Below are 27,661 nucleotides of genomic sequence, written 5' to 3'. Positions count from 1 at the left end.
GGGGGGGGGGGTTGTGCTTGTGTAAAACAAATAGTAAGAACTTAATAAGTAATCAATAATCAAACTCAACTTTGGTTGTTATCAAGATAAAAGAAATAACTAGGGTATACGTGTTCCCCACAATCTCATAACGCAGTAATCCTAGTAATAGCAATCCTTTTCTAGTGTATTACATGCAAAGTGATAAGTTAGGTATCTCTAAATCCTTGGTCCGACAGCTAGAGAATTTCACCCCGCACCTTGGTCCGGCTACGTGTGTATAATTTACTAACACTTACCTTTACCTCATATTAGACATCATAATCGATGTTTGGCTTAGTTATTACTTCACACCAATCCACACTAGCCTAATAGATAGTATCACACTAAATCTATGTTGATAATTCTTTTCTTGTTAATTACCTCTTTGGTTCGGCAAGTAGTAACAAGGCGAGTTCTAACGTTGGCCACCGTTAAAAAGACTTCTAAACGAAAGAATTATCAATGCATGCAAAATACTAGTCAAGAATTGCTTATTTACTATTCATACTTTGTTAGTCAATCATGGTTCCCACAACCCTAGTTGTGGATTTAGTTATTCATATTGGCAAGAACACAATTCATAATTATAGATAAAGAAATCATGAACTTACGTAAATAGAATGATAAGCCCAAAAATTTAACTTGAATTGCAAAGCCAAAATCTTCAAAATGAACTCGGAAAATCAATAACTGCTAGAGTTGCCAATTAATCTCCAAAGTTACAAAGTAAAACTAGAATAATAATATCTAACCCCAAAAACGAGGTTTACATGTCCTATTTATAGAAAACAAGTCCTAAATAAAAAAGGAAACAAATTAAGGAAAGTTTTGTTCAGGTACGCGTCTTCGATCCACGAGACTGACTTACGGACCGTCGATGGATCTACGGTCCGTAAGTCCCTTTCATCACTCGGGACTTAGAAAATATTTCAGCATCCAAAAATCAGCTTCTCTGAAGAAAACAAAGGACCAGCAGTACGGACCGTAGATCTATTTACGGTCCGTCAATCCCCTCCGTAGCTCCATACTTAGAATCTTCAAAAATCAGGTACTGGAATCCTCACAGTCTCACTCTACGGATCAACAGTACGGTCCGTAGATCAATCTACGGACCGTCAATGGGCACCATGGTTCCACACTTAGTCAGATTTCCCTGATTTGTCCTCAATAACATTCCTGCTGATCTACGGTCATAACCTACGGACCGTGAATGGACCTACGGTCCGTAGATCACCTCCGTGTATGCCTTTTTCTGCATTTCCTTCAGTTGTCTCTAAACTTTTCGCGCCTGAACACCTTTCCTGTAAAACATGATAAAAACACATAAAAACCAATATAAAAAGGCCCTAGACACACACAACTTGTAAGTGAAATGTATTAGAAATACCGTAAGCTCACGGTATATCAAGTGCCCGCATCAACAAGGACAACACCATCAATAGTGCTGTCCACAACTCTAATTGCACCAAGAGTCGTTCTCACATCAATCCTCACGGGCACAGAACTCGATGCCCCAACAGCAGCCTCAAGCGCCCTTTTCTGGCGCAACTTCTCATCTAATATCAATGCTCTTCTAGCCTGCTCCTCCTCCTTACACTCATTTTTTCTAGTTCGAGCATCATCAACGGTCTCAAAAGGGTGACTAGAGCAGTGCCTCTTGCCACGAGCATGGGTGGGATCGGGTTGTGTCCCTACGTCCACCCTGAATAAGGCATCAAGAACGATATCCTCAGACAATACCATCGGTGCATGCTCTGGCTCATTCGTAGGCATCTCAAGAATGGCATCCTTATCAGCTCGGAGACTGGCCAACTCCGCTCGGATAGAGGAAACATTGGTGTCGGGGGCTGGTCGGGCCTGAACCCTCAACTCAAACGCATCCAGGAGTTTATGAACTGCCTGGATATGCTGCTCTGTCTGCTTTAACACCCTTTTCTCAATTTTGGCCTCAGACTCTGCTATCGACTTTTGCATCCAAGGCTGGATGTGGTGCAATAGTGTGGCCATCTAAGCCTCTAATTTATGTACTCTGGCCATCGAGACAACGACAGCTCCTGTCGGTGGTGTGGACCTAGATGAGCTGGGAGCCCTACTAGCGGTCTGAGAAGAGGAGGCTGGGACAGTATCGGTGTGGCTTGGTATAATGGGATCACCGCCCTATGCCTGCTCCACCGTGTGTGCAAGATCTGTGCCTAAGAGAGGTACCTCAACCTGAGGCTCTCAGCGTGGTGCCGCCACATATGCCTAATCTCGAATGGAGCCTATATCCAAAGTCCCAGAGGGTGGATCAACCTGTCACAGTGCTCGATCGGCACTCCAGAGTCCCTGTATAACTGAAAAATCAAACATGGAAAGGGGTAAGTAGTGGAGGTCTTCGTGAATCTCTGCCAGCAGTATAGGGGTAAAGTCAATCTCCAATCCGACTACTAAGGCTGCAACCATGACGGCTCTATCCCATGTGAGTTGGTTGTCAGCTTTTGTAGGCGACACCCTGTTACGCACCAACAACCAGAAGAACTTGGCCACAAAATTTAATGTGGCCTTTCGGATACCCAACCGTGGTGTGGTGACCCACTCCGCACGCTCGCCATCTGCAGCAATGTATTTAGCCAACCATAGTGTAACAACCTTCTGCATATCAACATTTCTCTAGAAAGCGCCTCCCCGCACGATATTTCATCGATAATCAAACTCTGCTCTGTTCAGTGACCAAGAGTGATCAGTGATAGGACCATAGAGAAATCGGCTGATAGTAGCCTGTGAAATGTCTATTAGACACCCTCAGACCATGGTGGAAGTGCGAGGATCCTTTCATGTGGGTTTGGCCCGCTTGGAAATCGACCATCGGAGAGTGGCAACATAGAAAGCATAAAACTCCCACACAATCTCCTCGCTGTAAGTCTAGGTGCTTGGGCCATCCAGTCACACTTGTGTAGGTTGAACAGCCAGTGTATCTCTGGTACAGTTTGCAAGCTCCCAGTGAGGACTCTGCACTCCTCAGTGATCAATCGGGCCATCTTCTCTTTCTCGTTAGCATCTTGGCATCAGATAGATCTGCCACTGCCCCTCAACACACCATCTATTTGGCTCGCCGGCAACTGGAGTAATGTTATCATTTCATGGTGTTGGCACTGCATACGAGCTAGTAGCCTCATCAGACGAGGCATCGTTGTCATGCAACCCTGAGCCTGTGGCAGATTCAAAACTGGAGCTGAAAGCATGGGCAGGCTTAGAGCTGGAAGCAGAGGCAGACTCTGAGCGAGACGTAGAACTAGCCTTAGAACCGGAATCAGAACCAGCCGGTGACCCGATCAGTGTGTTCACCTCATCAGACTGGGAGACAGTGACTACGTCAGTGAACACCTGCCGGGACGCATTTCGGGAAGCCCGAGGCTGAGATGTTAAGTGTACATGAAGCATGCTATTCATTGCCTGTTGGTGGGCATCATAGTGCTATTTGGACTGCGTATAAGATTTTGCAGTGTGGGTACTACTGGCCTACCATCCACCAAGATGCTCATGATTTCGCCAAGTCTTGTGATCGTTGCCAAAGAGAAGGAGGGATTTCAAAGAGGCAAGATGAATGTGAATTTGAGTACAAGGATTCATTCAACACTCACACTCAAAAGTAACATCAAGTACAGTTAGTGCTCAATACCATAGGCTTGCCTTTATTTTCACTACTTAGACTCTCCAAACTAGATTCTAGGATCACTATTGGACTTTCTTGGCATGTAACGTACGCTCAGGGTCAGGTGTGGTACAATTGGGTATTTCTTGGTGACTTTCTGCACTCCTTGACATTACACTAAGCTTTCAACCTCTTTTTGCCCTATTTTTGACATCTTATCGTTTTACCATCTTTCCCTTGATTTTTTTAAACCACGGATGTGACTTTAGACTTTGTAGCTCTTTATTTTTCACTTTCATTTTTTTCTTGCATTTTGTTCTTTTCTTTAGCTTTCAACAAGTCACATCCTTTCCTCTTTTTTTCTTTTTCTCTTTTTCAACATCAAACTCTTTTTATATCCATTTTTCTTTTGGTTTCCTATTTCCTAGCAACCCTCAACTTATGAATTTTCCATTGGTTGAGGTGCATAATACACGATGTCGAATTAGGGCCAAGATTGAAGTTACTTTTTACATTAGCCACCCTCAACTTAGGCTTTTGGCCTAAGTTGAGGTGCACATGTCCAAGGAGGGACCGGGCCCAACATAGTAGATTACGAAAAGGTGAGTTAGGGGTTTAGAAAGAAATGTTCTAATTTAGTCTCAAAGCATTTGGATCAAAGGAAACATTTATTTCATTGGTTAGACTCTTCTTTTAGGCAATTTGTGGACTTATCAGAACAAGGGCCTAAGATCACTTCCTAGCCTCTAGAGTAGATTGTCTTAGCGAGACTAACCAGGCAAGTTCTAGATTGGCACAAAAACTGTTTGAACAATCAACTATTCTCACACACTCTTGGCACATAGTTTCATTATCAGATTATCAGATTACCCAATTCAAGTTTTAACTTAGGTCATGCCATCAAGTTGATTCATTATCATGTCATACTCAGAGCCAACACATTTAACTTATCTTAGCCTACAAACTCTAGCACACATCATAAAATTTTTGACGGGTATCACTTTTCATAAGCCATCATGCTTTATTCTTTTTCATGCTTTTACACATACGATCTTAACACATGTTGGTTCAATAGAAATTAAACAGTCTCTTGGGAAAAGAACGCAAGCAAGAAATCCCCAAGAGAGGATAATGAGTTGGGTGCACTTGTCCCCAATGCACATAAAAAATAGTAAAAAGTAATGGATTTGGGTGAAGCAAACCTGTGGCGCATAGTGCGGATGAACCATCAACAAGCGGGTGGGTTTGGTTTTCTAGAGCCTGCTAAATCAATACTCAGGTCACCCTCAGTAGTGCTCGCTTCAACAAGGACATAACCATCAGTAGTGCTATCCGAAACTCTAACTGCACCAAGTATGGTGCTAACATCAATCCTCATGGGCACAAAACTTGATGCCCCAGCAGCAGCCTCAATCGCCTTTTTAAGGCACAACTTCTCATCTAATATCGATGCTCTCCTAGCCTGCTCCTTCTCCTTACACTCATTTTTTCTAGTTCGGGCATCATGAACGGTCTCAGAAGAGTGACTAGAGTAGTGCCTCTTGCCACGAGCACTGGTGGGATCGGGCTGTGTCTCTGCGTCCACCATGAATAAGTGTAACAACCCGAGAGCACCCCCTAGTTGTTACCGGTGTATTCGACCTCTAGGAGGTCTTATACAAGCCCTTAGCATTTGTCATAGCATATATCATAGAAAAATAGCATAAAATTTAAAACATTTCATAATATAACACAAAACTTAAAAAGTCAGCTCATTTAAACCTTTATACAAAATTGGAGTACTACGTCTCAAGGTAGCCATCTTAAAACACGACAACAACATAAGAGGGACACAACCCTTACAATACAAAAGAAACTACTATCTAGTACATTGAATCTTAAGGAAACTCTTTAAAATAATGGTCCTTGAATCTTTAAGGACACACCCAAACTTAGGAATAGTAACACAAGCTCCTCACTTCTAGGAAAGGCCCTTTAGCCACCACCACCTACACTTGGTGTAAAAAGATGAAGAAAAAGCGTGTTAGTACAAAAATGCACTAAGTATGACAACCATGAAAAACCATGATTTTGAAAGGGATATTTAGTTGAAAACCACACATCGTGCCTTTTTAGAGAAACTTCAAGAACATTTAGCACAATATAAACCACATACATCATCATACACATGGAAACCATTCATAATAGCACATAGAGCCACATATAACATTTTAGGCACATTCAATGCATACAATACATTACCTTCCTCTTTATCTTAACTCCTTTCCTCAAACAACCCTTAGGGAATACTTGGTGCAGTGTATCACCTTAAGGTTCCCAAGGGTGAACTTACATATAGCCTTCATCAATCCAACCANGCATACAATACATTACCTTCCTCTTTATCTTAACTCCTTTCCTCAAACAACCCATAGGGAATACTTGGTGCAATGTATCACCTTAAGGTTCCCAAGGGTGAACTTACATATAGCCTTCATCAATCCAACCACATATATTCATAGAGTCATAAGCACACCATAAGACAAAGCCTTCACATAGGAACCATCACCTAAGACAACCCCCAAGTCACACTAGTGCAATGTGTAAGTAGCATCCCATAATACTACTCACACCAAGTGTTCCTAGGAATCCACCATAGGCTAGGAACATCATATTCAACAAGTCATAACATCTTTATTTAACATCAGACATAAGACCACTTACTTCATAACATCATATAAGGACTCATTCATTTACCACATCATTAGTCATAACCCATTTAGTTCATATCATCGGTAAACCACCCTCACAACCCCTTCACAAGCTCACTTGTACAATGTACACATGGAGTCCCATACCCCCACATATACTAAGCAAACGCATTAAGAAGTCATAATTGTAATTCACATGCATAATCATACTTTATGTCTTTACATAAGTAAAGTGAACCTTAACAAGATTTCATATTAACATACATAGACCATAGTCTTCATTACATAAAGATCCTAATCATAACCTCCCTTAGAGTCCACTTGTGCAATGTATAAGTAGGGTCCATAGTCCTACCTACACTAAGTAACTCTTCAAGAAATCATGACTAGAGTTCATATTCTTATCTTAGTTCATTTCTTAACTTTCGGGAGACATTGCCATAATTGACATAGACCATGTGAGCTACATGAAATTCGATGTTCTACTCCAACACCGAAAAGAGGGGGTGCTGCTTGCCAAGGTAGGGTCTACATACATAATAGCTATCTAGTGGATCCACTAAGCTAAGACCTACGGGGGCACGTAGTTATGGAACAAGGAGATTGCAACTAGAAACCTTGACTTACTAGGCGTGGAGGTTTCCATATCATGAGACAACATCTATGTAGGGAGCCCGAACTTGCTAAACGTGAAGGTTCTCTTGTGGGAAGCCGAACTTGCTAAACGTGAAGCCCTCACTCTCATTTTTCAGGTCCACTCGGTGCTAAGCCCCAACTCCCTTTTTAAACATATTTAAGCCTTTATTTAACATTAGTTCATAAAATAAGCTTTAGGAACTTAATCCCTCATATCATATAGCTCAAAGGTTTCTAAGATGAGAATGACTTTTCATCATAGAACCAACATTATGTAAGAATGACATTTCACATAGTCATACCATATTCATAAGATAGTCTAGTTTAGAGTACAATTGAGGAAACCTTTCAAGAGACTCACTTTCACGAGATTATCATAAACCTTATTCATTCATTTATGTGTGTGTGTACATATGTGTGAAAACAATTCACATAAACACCTTTATACAACACATATTCATACCTTGCTAATCATACACTTTGCATTCATAATAAGATGTAAGGGTGCATACGAGTTAACCTTCCAATAGACACCATAACACATCATATTGATATCTATAAATGTAGAGTATTTGTGTGCATATTGGTCCTCATAGTGACATAATAGCAATAACATTGATATTGAGTGCACTTCCCTTTAAGGGATCATAACACATTCACAATGTCCCCATATCATGAGCATTTCACATATAAAGCCTTTAGGGATTCTAGAGCACGCACCACACTTCATCATAGGAGACAAGGACATATTCAACATTGAATAGGTACTTCTAACATATATATGAACACACATTCATATAAGGGTCATATAGGTAGGGGTCATTCCACAATAGTACTTAACATAATCAATTAGGTGGACCACACCTTATCCCTAACATTATCATTCACATTATGCTCCTAACATCATGCTAGCATTGAGGATTTCATACATAACCTTCATAGCACAACTTCATAAAATATGCATCATAGTCATCAATTCACTTCACATCTATTGCCTTCAAGGCCATGATATCAATATGGATAGATAGACAAGAAGTAAACACTGCCACCATAAGTAGCCCAAACCACACAACATCAATTCTCATACTATAGACTAGAAGTTCAGTCAACTTACCAATTCTCCAAGCCATGATCACCATGGATCAATCCTCAATAACATAGATAGCAATATGAAACAACAATGTAATTCAATAACATAAACATAATCTAAGTACAATTCTATGAACAAAGGGATCAACCCATAACTTTGCCCACAAGGCCATAATTCTCAAGTCATAAATATACCAATAATTCAACATGAATAATTATATATAATCATAGGAAACATCAATACAATCTAATCTAAACATAATTTGACCAATATATGTCATATTCACAAAGACCCACATCATAGGCCAATTTTCGAGAATTTGGGGATCATGGGTTCTTCAAGAATCCTTTGTAAACTATCTTAAAAACCTTAATTCCACATTAATTCATCAATATAATGATTTAGAAAATCGTTTGACAAGGGAGCCATGTTTAGATTGAAAATTGGGAATTTTGATCTTTAAATCTCTTTTGAAAATCTTTGATAGAACTTCTTGAATGAGAGGTTATTCAAGAATCAAAATTTACCATACCTTAATTATTGAAGACCCATTAAATTGAAGAAGAAATCAGTTGAAAATCCATCTTCTAGCTTGAGCTTCATCAAGGTCTTCAATGGGGTTTTTGAGAGAATCTATTTTGAGAGGAAGAGTCAATTTGAAGAATGGGGTCTAATTCTAAGTTTTGAGGTTTTAACCAACTTAAAATACCATAAAATAGGTAGAATAACTGTTTATAATAATTCCCCAAAGTACAAAACCTACCCCTCACTTAGTTGGACATTTTAAACAAGTCAAACTTGAGTTTTATTTTCACAGATTTCGTCGAGAACTAAGTCCGCGACGCAGATGTGTTCCATGGAGTTTCTGGAGATTAAATTCTGAGACAGTAGAGTCCGCGGTGTCTCCGCGACGCAGAGCTACTTTTTAGCCATTGGTGGAGCAGGTCCGCGACGTGGAGCCACTCCCTCCATGATCAACTTCAAGCTCCCTTGGCAGCTTGCTTGGCCAAGGGTTGGGGTCCTCCTCGGGGACCCTTAGGGTGGTCTCGGGGAGTCGTACCCGAACGTTTTTACCCTAAAAACATTTATTAAGATACTAGGATCACCTCCACTGATTTTAGACTCCAAACAACATATAAAAAATGAACGGCATACTAGAACACACCAGCACGTAAAAGACTAGTTTCTGAACGTCTTGGTCATCTCTTGACGTTTGACTTCCAAACTCTTTAAAATTGACCAAAATGGCTATTCTTCATTATTTTAACAAGTTATTAATTTCATAAAACCCATGTGAGGCTCTACTTTACCCTACTTCGTTTTGAGGGTTGTTACAATATCCCCCACTTAGGAACATTCGTCCTCGAATGACACATAAAACACTTCCGAGGACTCAATGACCCAACTAGCAGCTCACAATACACAACATACAACATCAACATAAGAGCACCCTTCAAAGAGGAACATCAACTCCACATAAAAGGCTTAAAACAACTTTGTCCAATTCAAGAAAGTAGCAACACATCTACTAACTCCTTATGTATCAACTTTATTATTTCCCATTTCATTGGAGGAACTTCCTTCTCCAAATCATCATTCTCATTTCAAACACCAAAGAAACACAACATGCAACTATCTCATTAAAGCACATTATGCAACTTTATCATAAGAAATCATTTAAGCATGCACTTAAAATCAACTCATGTAACACAAGCAAGTAGAAACTTTATCCACCGACTCATAATGCATCAACCACATAGGCCTTTCTCATGTTCATAGGAGGAACTACCTTCTCCTAATCATGACATGATGTTTATCCCTTTTATATTATCATAGGGTCCAATATGCAATGGCTTTCAAATGCACACATAGACATGATCAACATTTCCACTCATGAGGCAATTAAGCAATTCATACTAGTTGCACCCTAACATGAGGAGTATAGATCATCTACTAGTCTTATCATTTAATCATCATACTATCAAGAACATACATGGCATTACCATGTTTAGTTATGTTCAAGGAGGGACTACCTTCTCCTAGTCACAACATACACACATGGCATCATAAACTCATAAGCAAGCATTATACAAAGGTCAATTCATTTAACGAGAAATTCTCAACTTCTAATCTAAGCATGCTCATACTCTCTTCCTCATGAAGTCATGAGTGCATTCACCATATAAAGATGCATATTGACATGAGAAACATGAATTTTATTACTAAAATTCCATTTTTTTTGTAATAAGAATCCTTCAAAACATGCATAACATAGTGTCTTCTAGGACATGGATAACATACGGAGATCATGCAACTCATAATCATACGCAAGACTCCAAAGCATGAACAAGCTACTAGGAACTCTTTGGTATCAAGCTTGAATAAGAATAGAAGGAGAAAATAAGGATATCAACAACCTTGCTACTCACTAATCATCCCCCACTTAGGGTAAACCCATCTAAGAGCACATTAAAGTAACCAAGAGAACTATCTCTTACCAATTAAGCACAATGTCCCCCTCTTGGGATCAAGTTATGCAAACTCTTTTAATTATTACCTCCTTCATCTCTAAGGTAGGAACCATTCTCCACTGAATCTTCACTATACCCCCTTAGGTGAGGATTTCAAGAATCCAAAAAATGAGTATCTATACCACTCCACTTCAGATCTATCACCCAAAGTGGTTCTTAACATGGACAACTCAAGAAAGTTCAATGTAGAAATAGTAAGGGCACTCAAAACCTTACCATCTAGGCACATCATCCCCCACTTGGGGTGAGCTTAATCAACTCTTTATCACATCATACCCTTATCATCACCTTTGGTGTAACTTTCTGCTAAACCATGCCTAGGTATTATCTAAACACCCTCTTTGAATGACCATAGTTAAAATCAACCTTACAAGACAACTATCCTCTTTAGAGTTCGTCAACATCTATTCTCGTGTCCTTCCCATGAACTAAGGGGTATATGCAACTCTCCAAGTTAACCTTAGAGCAAAACATTATCCCAACTCATGGAACAAAGCCCCTTTTCTTCTCTTAGGGAAAGCCTACACAAGAACTCTGATTCACACAAGGACAACCATGAAGCATCACTCATAAGAAAAAAAACAACTTTCAACGCACACTAGTTACCACATTCCTTCAAAACTCCTCAAATCTACACCATGACTTTCTGCTATCATTACCCATCACCATAAAGCAACTCATTATCCTAAAAAGGATTTCATTCTTACCATACCAACTCTTATCATACGAGAACTACACCACCATACAACATTTTCAATGTAATGCTTCCAACCTCATAGGTAACACATAGCCATGATTGGCATCACTATACGATTTCCAAATCTACCTTCATATATACTCATATAGTCACCACATGATAATAAGCATTAAAACTCACATTTTCTTCCCTCAATCTGTGCAACATCACCCCTTCCAAGTAATCACATCTAGAAGACCACCGGACAAGGGAAAATAAGTGATAAAGATCATATAGAGTTAAGCTCTACGGCACGACACAAGAGTAATGAAGAAAGTGAAACCTATTGTCCTATAGCCTCTCACTCATAGATGTGTCGGGACTCACACCGATGAACAAGAATCTACTAGACGTGGCTCATGAGACATTGAATCCTAAGACCATTTTCATAACCTTATGCTCTGATACAAAGTTTATAACGACCCGAGAGCAACCCCTAGTCGTTATCGGCGTATTCGACCTCTCTGAGGTCTTATATAAGCCCTTAGCATTCGTCATAACATTTATCATAGAAAAATAGCGAAAAATTTAAAACTTTTCATAATATAACACAAGACTTAAAAAGTGACCTCATTTAAACCTTTAATACATAATCTGAGTACTACGTCTCAAGGTAGCCATCTTAAAACATGACTACAACACAAGAGGGACACAACCCTTACAATATAAAAGAAACTCCTATCTAGTACATTGAATCTTAAGGAAACTCTTTAACATAAAGGCCCTTGAATCTTTAAGGACACACCCGAACTTGGGAATAGTAAGCCAAGTTCCTCACTTCTGGGAAAGGCCCTTTAGCCACCACCACCTACACTTGGTGTAAAAACATGAAGAAGAAGGGTGTTAATAAAAGAATGCACTAAGTATGATAACCATGCAAAAACATGCTTTTAAAAGGGACATTTAGTTGGAAACCATGCATCATGCCTTTTTAGAGAAACTTCAAGAACATTTAACATAATAGGAACAATATAAACCACATACATCATCATACACATGGAAACCATTCATAATAGCACATAGAGCCACTTATGACATTTTAGGCACATTAAATGCATACAATACATTACCTTCCTCTATATCTTAACTCCTTTCCTCAAACAACCCTTAGGGAATACTTGGTGCAATGTATCACCTTAAGGTTACCAAGGGTGAACTTACATATAGCCTTCATCAATCCAACCACATATATTCATAGAGTCATAAGCACACCATAAGACATAGTCTTCACATAAGAACCATCACCTAAGACAACCCCCAAGTGACGCTAGTGCAATGTGCAAGTAGCATCCCATAATACTACTCACACCAAGTGTTCCTAGGAATCCACCATAGACTAGGCACATCATATTCAACAAGTCATAACATCTTCATTTAACATTAGACATAAGACCACATACTTCATAACATCATATAAGGACTCATTCATTTACCACATCATTAGTCATAACCCATTTAGTTCATATCATAGGAAAACCACCCTCACAACCCCTTCACAAGCTCACTTGTGCAATGTACACATGGAGTCCCATACCCCCACATATACTAAGCAAATCCAATAAGAATTCATAATTGTAATTCACATCCATAATCACACTTCATGTCTTGACATAAGTAAAGTCAACCTTAACAAGCTTTCATATTAACACACATAGACCATAGTCTCCATTACATAAAGAGCCTAATCACAACCTCCCGTAGAGTCCACCTGTGCAATGTATAAGTATGGTCCATAGTCCTACCTACACTAAGTAACTCTTCAAGAAATCATGACTAGAGTTCATATTCTTATCTTAGTTCATTTCTTAACATTCGGGAGACATTGCCATAACTGACATAGATCATGTGAGCTACATGGAATCCGGTGTTCTACTCCTACACCGAAAAGAGAGGGTACTACTATCCAAGGTAGGACCTACATACATAATAGTTGTCTAGTGGATCCACTAAGCTAAGACCTATGGGGGCACGTAGATATGGAATAAGGAGATTGCTACTAGAAACCTTGACTTACTAGGTGAGGAGGCTTCCATCTCACGAGACAACATCTATGTTGGGAACCCAGACTTGCTAAAGTGAAGGTTCTCTTGTGGGAAGCCGAACTTGCTAAACGTGAAATCCCCACTCTCATTTTTCAGGTTCACTCGATGTTAAGCTCCAACTCCCTTTTTAAACATCTTTAAGCCTTTATTTAACATTAGTTCATAAAATAGGCTTTAGGGACTTAATCTCTCGTATCATGTACCTCAAAGGTTTCTAAGATGAGAATGACATTTCATCATAGAACCTACATTATGCGAGAATGACCTTTCACATAGTCATACAATATTCATAACATAGTCTAGTTTAGAGTACAATTGAGGAAACCTTTCAAGAGACTCACTTTCACTATATTATCATAAACCTTATTCATTCATTTATGTGTGTGTGTACATATGTGTGAAAACAATTCACATAAACACCTTTATACAACACATATTCATACCTTGCTAATCATACACTTTGCATTCATAATAAGATGTAAGGGTGCATACGAGTTAACCTTCCAATAAACACCATAACACATCATATTGATATCTATAAATGTAGAGTATTTGTGTGCATATTGGTCCTCATAGTGACATAATAGCAACAACATTGATATTGAGTGCACTTCCCTTCAAGGGATCATAACACATTCACGATATCCCCAAATCATGAGCAATTCACATATAAAGCCTTTAAGGATTCTAGACCACACACCCACACTTCATCATAGGAGACAAGGACACATTCAACATTGAATCGGTACTCCTAACATGTATTTAATCACACATTCATATAGGGGTCATAGAGGTAGGGGTCATTCCACAATAGTACTTAACATAATCAATCATGTAGACCACACCTTATCCCTAACATTATCATTCACATTATACTCCTCATCATCAACACACTTTAAACATAATGCTAGAATTGAGGATTTCATACATAACCTTCATAACACAATTTCATAAACATATGCATCATAGTCATCAATTCACTTCACATCTATTGCCTTCAAGGCCATGATCTCAACATGCATATATAGACAAGAAGTAAACACCGCTACCATAAGTGGACCAAACCACATAGCATCAATTCTCATACTATAGACTAAAAGTTAGGCCAACTTACAAATTCTCCAAGCCATGATCACCATGGATCAATCCTCAACAATTCATAATCAAGTAACATAGATAGCAATATGAATCAACAATGTAATTCAATAACATAAACATAATATAAGTACAATTCTATAAACAAAGGGATCAACCCACAACTTTGCCCATAAGGCCATAATTATCAACTCATCAATATACCAACAATTCAACGTGAATTATTATAGATAATCATAGGAAACATCAATACAATCTAATCTAAACATAATTTCACCAATAGAGAACATATTCACAAAGACCCACATCGTAGGCAAATTTTCGGGGATTTGGGGATCATGGGTTCTTCAAGAATTCCTTTGAAAACTATCTTAAAAACCTTAATTCCACATTAATTCTTCAATAGTATGATTTAAAAAATCGTTTGACAAGGGACCCATGTTTAGATTGAAAATTAGGAATTTTGATTTTTGAATCACTTTTGAAAATCTTTGATAGAACTCCTTGAACGAGAGGTTATTCAAGAATCAAGAGTTACCATACCTTAATTATTGAAGACCCATGAAATTGAAGAAGAAATCAGTTGAAAACCCATCTTCTAGCTTGAGCTTCATCAAGGTCTTCAATGGGGTTTTTGAGAGAATCTATTTTGAGAGGGAAAGGTCAATTTGAAGAATGGGGTCTAATTCTAAGTTTTGAGGTTTTAACCAACTTAAAATACCCTAAAATAGATAGAATAGCTGTTTATAATAATTCCACAAAGTACCCAAACTACCCCTCACTTAGTTGGACCTTTTAAACAAGTCAAACTTGAGTTTTATTTTCACAGATTTCGTCGGGAACCAAGTCCGCAATGTGGAGGTGTTCCATAGAGTTTCTGGAGATTAAATTTTGAGATAGTAGAGTCCGCGGTGTCCCCACAATGCGGAGCCACTTTTTGGCCATTGGTGGAGCAGGTCCGCGACATGGAGCCACTCCTTCCATGAACAACTTCAAGCTGCCTTGGCAGCTTGTTTGGCCAAGGGTTAGGGTCCTCCTCGGGGACCCTTAGGGTGATCCTGGGGAGTCATACCTGAACGTTTTGACCCTAAAAACATTTATTAAGATATTAGGGTCACCTCCACTGATTTTAGACTCTAAACAACACATAAAAACATGAACGACATACTAGAACGCACCAACACGTAAAAGTCTAGGTTTCGAACGTTTTGGTCATCCCTTGAGGTTTGACTTCCAAACTCTTTAAAACTGACTAAAAAGGCTATTATTCATTATTTTAACAAGTTATTAATGAATGAAACCCATGTGAGGCTCTACTTTACCCTACTTCATTTTGAGGGTTGTTACAATAAGGCATCAAGAACGGTATCCTGAGACAATACCATCGGTGCATGCTTTGGCTCATTCGCAGGCATCTCAAGAATGGCATCCTTATCAGCTCAGAGACTGGCCAGTTTCGCCCGAATGGAGGAAAGATCGGTATCGGGTGCTGGTCGGGCCAGAACCCTCAACTCAAACGCATCCAGGAGTTTATTAACTGCCTGGATCTGCTGCTTTGCCACCCTTTTCACAATTTTGGCCTTCAGACTATACTATCAACTTTTTCATCCAAGGTTGGATGTGGTGCAACAGTTTGGCCATCTGAGCCTCTAATTTCTATATTCTGGCCATCAGGGCAACGACAGCTCCTGTCGGTGGTGTGGACCTAGATGAGCTAGAAGCCCTACTAGCGGCCTGAGAAGAGGAGTCCGGGACAATATCGGTGTGGTCTGGTATAATGGGACCACCGCCCCGTGCCTGCTCCACCGTGTCTACAAGATCTGTGACCAAGGGAGGTACCTCAACCTAAGGCTCTCGGCGTGGTGCCGCCACATTTGCCTTATCTCGAATGAGTCCTCTCTCCAAAGTCCCAATAGGGTGGATCAACCTGTCACAGTGCCAAATCAGGACTCCAGAGTCCCTGCAAAACTGAAAAATCAAACATGGAAAGGGGTAAGTAGTGGAGGTCTTGAACTCCCTCTCGTGAATTGCTGCCAGCAGTATGCTGGCAAAGTCAATCTCCAATCTTGCCACTAATGCTGCAACCATGACGGCTCTGTCCCATGTGAGCTAGTTGTCATCTTTTGTAGGCGACACCCTGTTACGCACCAACAACCAGAAGAACTTGGCCACAAAATTTAATGTGGCCTTTTGGATACCCAGCCGTGGTGCGGTGACCCACTCCGTACGCTCACCATCTGCGGTAATGTATTTAGCCAACCATAGTGTAATAGCCTCCCGCTGCTCAGCATTCTCTGGAAAGCACCTCCCCGCACGATGTCCTGTCGGTAATCAAACTCTGCTGTGTTCAGTGACCAAGAGTGACCGGTGATAGGACCATAGAGAAATTGACTGATAGTAGCCCGTGAAATGTCTACCAGACACCCTCGGACCATGGTGGAAGTGAGAGGATCCTATTCTGTGGGCTTGTCTTACTTAGAAATTGACCCTCGAAAAGTGGCAGCATAGGAACCATAAAACTCCAGCACAATCTCCTCGCTGTAAGTCCTAGGTGCTTGGGCGATCCAGTCGCACTTGTGTAGGTTGAATAGCCGGTGTATCTTTGGTACGGTATGCAAGATCCCAGTGAGGACTCTGCACTCCTCAGTGATCAATCGAGCCATCTTCTCCTTCTCGTTGAGCATTTTGGCATCACGATAGATCTGCCACAGCCCCTCAACACACCATCTATTTGGCTCGCCAGCCACTAGAGTAGGGTGGCATTGCCTCCGATCTAGTGGCCTCATCAGACGAGGCATCGTTGTCAGCGACCCTGAGCCTATGGCGGATCCAGAATCGAAGCCGGAAGCATGGGCAGGCTCAGAGCCAGAAGCAGAGGCAGACTCTGAGCCAAACGTAGAACCAGCCTCGAAATTGGAAGCAGAACCAGCCGGTGATCCGATCAGTGTGTTCTCCTCATCAGACTGGGAGACATTGACTACGTCGATGACCACCTGTCGGGATGCATTTCAGGTAGCCCGGGTTCAGTAAGGGATGTCCTCATGGATGGTGGAACATATGCGGGATCCTTTTTTGCATCCATGTGTTCATCAATCAGCCTAAAAGTAGACTGCACGGATTTTGATTTGCCCCTTTTTGAGTAGGTCACTTGCTTCTTAGGCGCCATGGTACCTGTGGATGTGGAAATATTACCAAAATAAACTCATAACACACTCGAAAAGATTTTAGAACTAAGAACGAACAAAAATGAAAAACAGAAAAAAATTCAGACAGTGGCTTCAGTGGCCACCTACGGTGGGTATCTACGGTCTGTAGGATGACCTATGGTCCATGGATCCCTTCCGTAGATCAGAGATACCAAAAAGTTGGTCTCTGAAGGGAACCACAGATGTGAAAAAAGGTCCGTAGATTGATGTACGGACCGTTAGTCCACTTCCGTTGTTCCATACTTGGTAAAATTCCTATGTGCCCCCAACCACAGACCTGATCTACAGTCCGTAGATTGACTTATCGTTCGTAGATGAGGTCTCATGGATGGGATCTGTGCCAGGTTTCATGCATCCTTCAAGTTGACCCCAATTTGACCCATTTCAACAGTATCCTAGTCTAACCATGCTTTTCAACATTTAATCATGCTAGTTCGTCATTCTCATGATTCCAATTAATCATTTTAACAAGTCTTTAAGACAAACTTTGGAACCCTAAATCGAAACTTACATTTAGACTGTAATTACACACATTTCAAACAATATTACGACACACAATCACTATCCATCATCCCAAGGGTGTTTACAAGTCAATTCATAAAACACATACCCAAGGTCAAGACCCAACTCCCGACTTTATATAATCAATCTATGAACCAAAATTCAAAGTGAGGGGGAAAGTCTATTACCTTACAAGCAACAAGGAGTGATGGGATTGTGTGATCACACTAAGCTTTGCAATACCACACTAATCGCCTAGTTGCACCGAGCCCATACACTGGACTTTGTGGGGAGTTTTGGGGATGAGTGGAGTTTTGGAGATGAAAGGGAATTTAGGATTTTGGGGAAAAGAAAGGGAAGATTAATTGGGGAGTGATAGAGTGATTATGGAGTGATTTAAGGGATTGGGGAGTTTAGAAACGGTTGGGAGTAAATGGAGAGAAGTGGGAATGATTTAACAGGTGGGATTTTTAAATAGGAGAGTCTGGGTGGGGTCAGTCCAACTTAGGGTTAGGACCTACGAGACCCCGCTTACGGTCCGTAGGTCGATCTACGGTCCGTCAATTGGGACTGTAGATCACCTTCATACTTAGAAAAATTTAGACACCTACCTGGGATCTACGGATACCATTCACGGTCCGTGGATGGATTGACGGACTATTGATGGGGTCCGTATACCTCTGCACCAGACCATTTTCTACAGATTTTTCATAGCGCACCTGCACATATAGCAACCATTAGTCTATTATTTTTACATTTTTTAGACACTTTTTAGACACGGACCCTATGCTAATTCTAGCCACACTAATTGAAAACTAAAAAACCTATCTAAATTAATACAAAGAGTCAACTAACCAAAGAAAACTACTAGATGGGAAAGAAAACCCTATCGTTGGCTAGATTGTACATCTTGGGTTGCCTTCCAAGCAGCGCTTGATTTAACATCGCGGCACGATGCAGGCCTCTTGATTACTCAGACTTCATCAAGAACATAGACCTCAACAATCTCTTGCACTCTTTCTGCATTTCCCAGATAGATCTTGATCCTTTTGCCCGTTTACCATGAACCTCGTTCCTTCACTGTTCTCAATCTCAACAGCTCCATGGGGGAACACTTTTGTGAGAAAAAATGGCCCGGACCATTTGGATTTGAGTTTGCCTGGAAAAAAAAACAACCTAGAGTTGAATAGAAGAATAAGATCACCCACAACCAATTCTCGCTTTTCAATTCTTTGATCATGATACCTCTTCATCTTCTCTTTGTACAAGCCTGAACTTTCATAAACTTTTAGGCGAAACTCATCAAGCATATTCAAGTCATTCATTCTTCATCGCCCCCAAAGCCTTATGCTCTAGCTCTACCGGTAAATGGCAAGACTTCCTATATTCAAGTTGGTACAGAGACATACCTATGGGAGTCTTGTATGCAGTGCGATAGGTCCATAGAGAATCATCAAGCTTCCTTGACCAATCCATTTTATTAGCATTCACAGTCTTTGCCAAAATCTATTTGGTTTCCCTGTTGGACACTTCAACTTGCCCACTAGTCTGTGGATGGTAAGGAGTGGCTACATTGTTGCGGACACCATATTTCTCAAGTAGCGCCTTGAACAACTTATTACAGAAGTGGGTACTTCCATTACTGATAATCTCGCTCGGTGTACCAAATCTGGAGAAGATATTTTTTTTCAAAAAATGTTGTGACACTTTTACATTCATTGTTGGGGAGCGCAACTGCTTCCACCCACTTCGATACATAATCAACCGCAATAAGAATATACTTCATCCTATGTGAACTCACAAATGGACCCATAAAATCAATGCCCCATACATCAAACAACTCTATCACTAATATAGGATTCATAGGAAGCTTTTGCCTCTTTGAAATTCCTCCTTCTCTTTGGCAACGATCACAAGACTGGGCGAAATCATGAGCATCTTGGTGGATGGTAGGCCAGTAGTATCCATACTGCAAAAATCTTATGCGCAGTCTGAATACCACTATGATGTCCATCAATAGGCGATGAATGGCATGCTTCAAGTACACTCAACCTCGGGCACAAAACGACAAATAATCCCAACAGCACAACTACAATACAAGTAAGGCTCATCCCAAAAGAATTTCTTCACATCATCCTTAAACTTTTTTCCTTTGGTGAAAAGACAAATCCGGGGGCACCAAATCCCTTGCCAAATAATTAGCAAAGTCTGCGAACCAAGGAATCAGATCAGGAGAAGCAACCAATACTTGTTCATCTCGAAAAACATCATTAATTTCAGCCCTATCACCAAGCTTCAACATTGCCTCTTCCTCTAATCTGGAGATGTGATCGGTAACTTGATTTTCGGTCTCCTTTCTATCTTTTACCCAAAATAAACTCTTGTAGCAACAATACCCATCTAATCAACCTCGATTTTGCATCCTTCTTCGCCATCAAATACCTCAACGCAGAATGGTCATTATGCACGATGACCTTGGTACCAAGCAAGTAGGATCAAAATTTCTCGAATGCAAAAACCACTGCAAGAAGTTCTTGTTTAGTCACAGTATAATGCTTCTGGGCCACATTTAGAGCTTTGCTAGCACAATAAATAGGGTGAAAATTTTTCTCTCTCCTCTATCCTAATACTATACCAAGCGCCACTCTACTCGCATCGCACATTACCTTAAACGATTATCCCCAATCCGGTGAAATAATGATAGGTGCAGTAACCAACTTCTCTTTCAACTCTCCAAATGCACTCAGACAAGCATCATCAAAATCAAACTTATACTCTTTTTCGAGCAGTTTGCACAATGGATGTGCAATTTTAAGGAAGTCCTTGATGAACCTCCTATAGAAACCTGCATGCCCAAGAAAACTTCTAACACCGTTTACAGAGATAGGTGGTCGAAGCTTTTCTATTACCTCTATTTTTGCTCTATCAACCTCAATGCCCTTCTTAGAAATTCGATGACCCAGAACTATCCCTTCTTTCACCATAAAGTGGCACTTCTCCCAATTTAGCACTAGATTACAGTCTTCACATCTTTTAAGAACCTCAGTTAGATGATCCAAACATTGATCAAAAGAGTCACCTACTACAGAGAAATCATCCATGAACACTTCAATAGTGTCTTCCACCATATCAGAAAATATCGATGTCATACAGCGCTGGAAGGTCGCTGGAGTATTGCACAACCTAAATGACATCCGTTTGAAAGCAAAAGTCCCATAAGGGCAAGTGAAGGTGGTCTTCTGGAGCTATAGACATTTGATTGTANGATGTCATACAGCGCTGGAAGGTCGCTGGAGCATTGCACAACCTAAATGGCATCCGTTTGAAAGTAAAAGTCCCATAAGGGCAAGTGAAGGTGGTCTTCTGGAGCTATAGACATTTGATTGTATCCTGAATACCCATCAAGAAAGAAATACCAACCCTTGCCTGCAAGTCTATCCAACATCTGGTCTATGAATGGCATAGGAAAGTGGTCCTTCTCTATCCACGCATTCAACTTCCGGTAATTCATGCAAACTCTCCATCCAGTCATGGGCCGCATTGGAACAAACTCGTTTCTCTCATTTGGAACCACAGTAATACCACCCTTTTTAGGCACACACTGCACAGGACAAACCCAATTACTATTTGCAATGGGATAAATAACTCTGACATCCAACCACTTGATGAACTCCTTTTTAACTACCTCTTGCATATGTGGATTTAATTTTCTATGGTGCTCGATACTAGGCTTATGATCTGGCATGAGTTGGATTTTGTGAGAACAAATACCGGGAGGAATTCCAATAATATCCGCAATAGTCCACCCAATAGCTTGCTTGAACCTTTTTAACACAGTCACCAGGCACTGTACTTGTCTCGCATTTAAATCTACCGCAATTATGACCGACAAAGTATTACCTTTACCCAAGAATACATACCTCAAATGCGGTGGTAGATCCTTAAGCTCCAATTTCGGTGCCCCCACAATAGATGGTCTCGCGGGTGGGGACTCACGATTCTTCATGTCTAACTGATACCTCTTTGGTTTTGATCGATATTCACACCTATCGAGTGCATCTACCAACTCATCGTACTCTTCAATATCATTACTATCGAAATTCATCATAACTGTTGCTAGTGCCTCAACACCTAGTCGCTCTTCAATTTACACTTCTGTTTCACTCTCAACTCTGTAAGTTATGGCAAATACCATTTGGAGCTCACCAGTCTGCTTCATGGACCTACAAATATTGAAATTTGCTTATTCATTGTTCAGTCTGAACTTCATCTGCCCCTTCTCCATATCAACCAACGCACGCCCTATGGCAAGGAATGGTCTCCCAAGGATGATGGGAACCTCAAAATCAACCTCACAGTAAAGAATCCCAAAATCTGCCGAAAAGATAAATGACTCCACTTTCACTAGCACATCATGGAGTACACCAATGGGCCTTTTCACGGTTCGATCGGCCATAAGTAACCGCATCGTAGTAGGCTTTGGATCCCCTAGACCCAACTTCTTATAAATAGACAGTGGCATGAGGTTGATGCTAGCACCAAGATCACACAATGCCTTAGCAAAGTTTAACAACCCTATAGTACATGGAATCGTGAAAGCACCAGGATCTTCCTTCTTCTGCACAAGAGACCTTGTAGCAATAGCTCTACAATGCTGCAATCTATCATCATCTTCAAAATCACAGACCGTTTCTTTGTCACCATATCTTTCATAAACTTCGCATACCCAGGCATTTTCTACAAAGCTTCTATCAACGGAACGTTGATGGAAAGTTGCTTCAACATAGTAATAAACCTGCAATATTTACCATCTTCAATCTTCTTCACTAACCTTTGTGGAAAGGTGGTGGAGGTCTAGGTATGGGGACCACTTTCTGAGATATCTCTACTACTTTCTCTGTCGCATTCTCAAAATCTTCTCTAACCTCTACCTCATCATCTTCTTTTCTGATCTCATCGTCCACCCCAGACAGCATAGGTGGATCAATGGTTTGCTTACCTCTTTGAGTTGTAACTGCCATACAATGACCATCATTCTTTGGATTCTGGATGGTGTTTCTAGGAAGAGTGCCAGGTTGACGGGGGTTCACTGTAGTAGACAACTGAGTCATCTGCTATTCTAGATGTTTTATTGACACTGCATAGGCATCAACTTTTTGACCAATACCAGACAAGTCATTTCTCATCTATTTTACATTCTCATCAGTTGCATCACACCTTCTCATCATCTTCTGCATCATATCTTCAATACGCGCCATATTGCCTCTAGCTTCCCTAGTACCAGATTCCTGATTTTAAGGGGGAATATAAGGTCCAAATCGATCGTTTCTGCTACCATAGTTGTTCCGGTTGTATTTGTTGTCGCGATTCAAGTTCCCATCCCGGACATATTGACCCTCTCGGTTGTAAGTTCCATAGTTTAGACCTTGGCGCCAATTTTCCGTGTTGGATCCTTGGGCATTTGGTCGGAAACCCCCGACTGATCATTCACCGCATAAGCATCCTCTTTATAGTAACACTCTTCAACTGGTGGTGGAGTTCTAGTAAAGTAGTTCATACATTTACCTTTTCCGTACCTCCAATCACATGCTTCAATACCAACCCTAACTCGATCCTCATCTGAGTCATCTCCTAACGAATCTCATCCGCAGACTGGTTGTTTGTAGCATGAACGACAAATGTATTTCTCCCAGTATCCGATCTCCTAGTGCTGCATGCTTTATTGTTGCGAGAGATCTTCTCCAATTTTCTGCAATCTGTGCATATGTGCACTCATCATATGAACCTCCCGCAATAGTATCAATCACTGCTTTATTGCTGTCATCCTGACCTCGATAGAAATATTCCTTTAGCGACTCATCATCAATACGGTGATTTGGAACACCTCTTATGAACGTAGTGAATCTGTCCCAAGAGTTACTCACAGATTCTCTAGGTAGTGCCACAAAATTGTTGACCTTATCTTTGTGATTGATCTTCTTGGACACTGGATAATATCTTGCTAAGAACACATCCTTCAATTGGTCCCACATATAGATTGAGTTATGAGGAAGCTCAGTGAACCATACAACAACATCGCCTGTCAGTGATAGAAAGAACACTCGCAATCCGGTGACATCCATATCCAAGTCTGGTCGACCTACACATCTCTTGCAAACCACTCTTAGCTTGGCTATGTGAGCATGTGGGTCCTCCGATAGCAACCCCGAGAACAAGCCCCTCGTTGTAAGCATCTGCATCAAGATACTAGTCACTCCAAATGTGTGACCCAGAGGCAAAGGGGGTAGGACAAGAGGTCTATTAGAGTCAACAATATTTACGTTGCCCTTGTAGTTGTCATGCAGTCGTGGGCCTAGTGGACCATGCACCCTCACTGAATCTCCCAATTGATTTTCAACTAGAACTTGGTTGTCCCCACCAACTACCCTCGGAGGTTGCAACTCAACTTCATCACCTAGATTGCACCCTATATGATTAACTTGAACTCCTTGATTGTTCATTCTTCGCAAAGTTCAATTCAACTCTGGATCATAAGGAGTAAGTGGTTCACCCTGGCTCCGTGTACTTGGCATACACTAGAGTCAGAACCTGAGAGAAACAAAAAGAAAAAGAAAAAGAAAAAGTAAAATTAGCAAATATTTGACTAAAGTTCAATAACGTAGTTAAAATAAATCTAAAAGCCAAAATCCCCAGCAGCGTTGCCAAAATTTGATATGCTCAAATTACACCTCCCTAAAGAAGCATAAGTGATCGTTATCAAGTAAAGAACCCAACTTGTAGGTTGGGGTCGATCCCACGAGGAAAATGGTTTAGACTTCACTTTAACAAAAATTATATTTGTTTAGTCAAATTACTTCCAGAAACAAGAAATTAAAGGGATGGGGGAGGGGAATTTGTGAAACAAATTGTAAGAATTCAGTTAGTAATTAGTAAACAAAAGTCAATTTTGGTTGTTATCGTGATGAGAGAATTAACTAGGGTATACGTGTTCCCTACAAGCTCATAACACATTAATCCTAGTAATAACAATCGTTTCCTAGTGTACTACATGCAAAGTGATAAGCTAGATATCTCTAAATCCTTGATCCGACATCTAGAAAATTTCACCCTGTACCTTTGTCCGGCTACGTATGTATAATTTACTAAACCTTACCTTTACCTCATATTAGACATCACATCAATGTTTGGCTTAGTTATTACTTCGCACCAATGAACACTAGACTATAAAATAGTATCACACTAAATCTATGTTGATAATTCTTTTCTTGTTGATTACCTCCTTCGTCCGGCAAGTAGCAACAAGGCGAGTTCTAACGTTGTGCACCGTTAAAAAGACTTTTAAACGAAAGAATTATCAATGCATGCAAAACACTATTCAAGAATTATATTGCTTATTTACTATTCATACTTTGTTAATCGCTCATGGTTCCCACAACCCTAGTTGTAGAGTTTAGTTACCCATAATCATATGAACACAATTCATTATTTTAGATGAAAGAATTATAAACTTACGTAATTGAGAATAACAAACCCAAAATTTCAACTTGAATCTCAAAACCAAAACCTTCAAAATCAACTTAGGAAATCAAGAATTGCTAGGTTTGCAAAAATTAATCCCAAGTCACAAAGTAGAACTAAAGTAAAATAGTCTAACCCCAAAAATGAGGTTTACATACCCTATTTATGGAAAACAAGTCCTAACTTAAAAGGGAAACTAAACAAGGAAAGTTTGTTCAGGCATGAGTCTTCAATCCACGAGACTGACTCACGGACAGTCAATGGATCTACGGTCCATGAGTCCCTTCCGTCAGCCAGGACTTGGAAAATATTTAAGCTTCTAAAAATTAGCTTCTCTGAAGCAAACAATGGAACACTAGTACGGACCGTAGATCGATCTATGGTCCGTCGATCCCTCTCCATAGCTCTATACTTAGAATTCTCCAAAATTCAAGTACTGGAACCCTCACAGTCACATTCTACGGTTCAGCAGTGCGGTCCGTAGATCAATCTACAAACCGTCAATGGTCATCGTGGTTCCACACTTAGTCAGATTCCCTGATTCTCTTTCCATGCCTTGCCCTGCTGATCTACGGTCACCATCTACGGAGCGTCAATGGAACTATGGTCCGTAGATCAATGTTACCTTTACTATTTTCTTGATGTTGCCATTGACAATATTCTTACTTGGAAGAGATGCCACTAATTTGATCATCATTTTAGTGAAAGACATCATCATGCAAGTCAAGATTTCAAGATTTTGGGAAAACACCTCACTTCCAATCTAGAGAAATTTTGAGATTATTTATTTTTGGATGTTAATACTATGCAATCCACACAATATGCAACAATTTGTTAGTTAATGGTGCAAGGCCCCCTCCCTATATCGGACTCCATGCAACACTTGATAACTTACTCACGATTCTTTCACCATATTGTAAGCTCAATAAGCCTTTTCAAACTTAGATTGCTAAGAGAATGAAGAAATACACAAATGAGTTTTTAAAGGAGGTTGTTGTATTGCTTGAAGGTTGATTGCTCTTGCTTTGTTCATTTACAAATGAATGCCCCTGTATACTACACACTTTGGAGCTAAAGTTCAAATAAAAATTCTACAAAAGTCCCTACATATGTACAAATAGGCCCTCTTCTAGAATTCTCTACGAGTCTAGAGATTTCTAAGGCATTCCAAAATTCTTCTCAAGTATTCTAGAGTCTTCACCAAGCCTCTCCAAGAGTCTAGATTCTTCCCACCAAGTCTAGCTCATTTATTCTTTAATTTTTATGCTTAAGTGTTATAACAAAGTAACAGGTCATGACATTAGGCAACAACTCTTCTCTATGTCATTTAGGTACGAAGTTCTCTCCAAAAAGAAATATCGTTCTTTTTTCATGGATCAGATGTGATAATGAGTAGTACTATGTATCCACTAAATTAAAATTTAGAATCCACTTCTAATTTCCCATCCAAAAATAAATAAATAATATAAGTATCAATTGTAAGATGTAAAATTCCTATAGTACCAGTGATGTCTTGTTGTTGTTCGTCAGGTAGTTTCTCTAAAATAGAATCTTCTTGGTCCTTTGTTGTTTTACTTCTATTATGTTCTTCAAATATCTCTTTTTGTATTATCACCTATAAATTCACTTTGTTATTTAAAAAATGATTGAAAAAGAAATATTTATTGTTGAATACAATGAGCAGGCTCAACAAAACATTCACGCCAGCAAAAAGTAAAATCTTTCTCTCAAAATTAATAGTTAAAAGTTGACACCAAATTAGACATTTCCTAAATTATGTAAAGAGACATAAGTCATGATTAATTAATTACCTTGCATAGGTCAAAAAGGGATTTAAACATTGTACTCTCTGGTACTATTCCCTTATTTAAATGATCCTCTTCTTCTTTATCCTCTTTCGTCGAAAGATTTGATCTATTATCAATGTTTTCCTCCATAAAGGTATGATCAAACTCACCTGAAAA

At 40.0% G+C, this 27,661-nt stretch overlaps 1 pseudogene; it reads right to left on the bottom strand.

Moving 5' to 3' along the window:
- The window catches only part of LOC125842730 (histidine decarboxylase-like), a 44,093-nt pseudogene extending 17,678 nt beyond the window's left edge, over positions 1-26,415 (bottom strand).
- Between the last annotated feature and the right edge of the window lie 1,246 nt (positions 26,416-27,661).

This window comes from Solanum stenotomum, chromosome 10 (genome assembly GCF_019186545.1).
Source record: "Solanum stenotomum isolate F172 chromosome 10, ASM1918654v1, whole genome shotgun sequence".
Taxonomy (NCBI): Eukaryota; Viridiplantae; Streptophyta; class Magnoliopsida; order Solanales; family Solanaceae; genus Solanum; species Solanum stenotomum.
The sequence above is the reverse complement of the archived record's forward strand: the minus strand, read 5'-3'. Positions and strand labels throughout refer to the sequence as shown.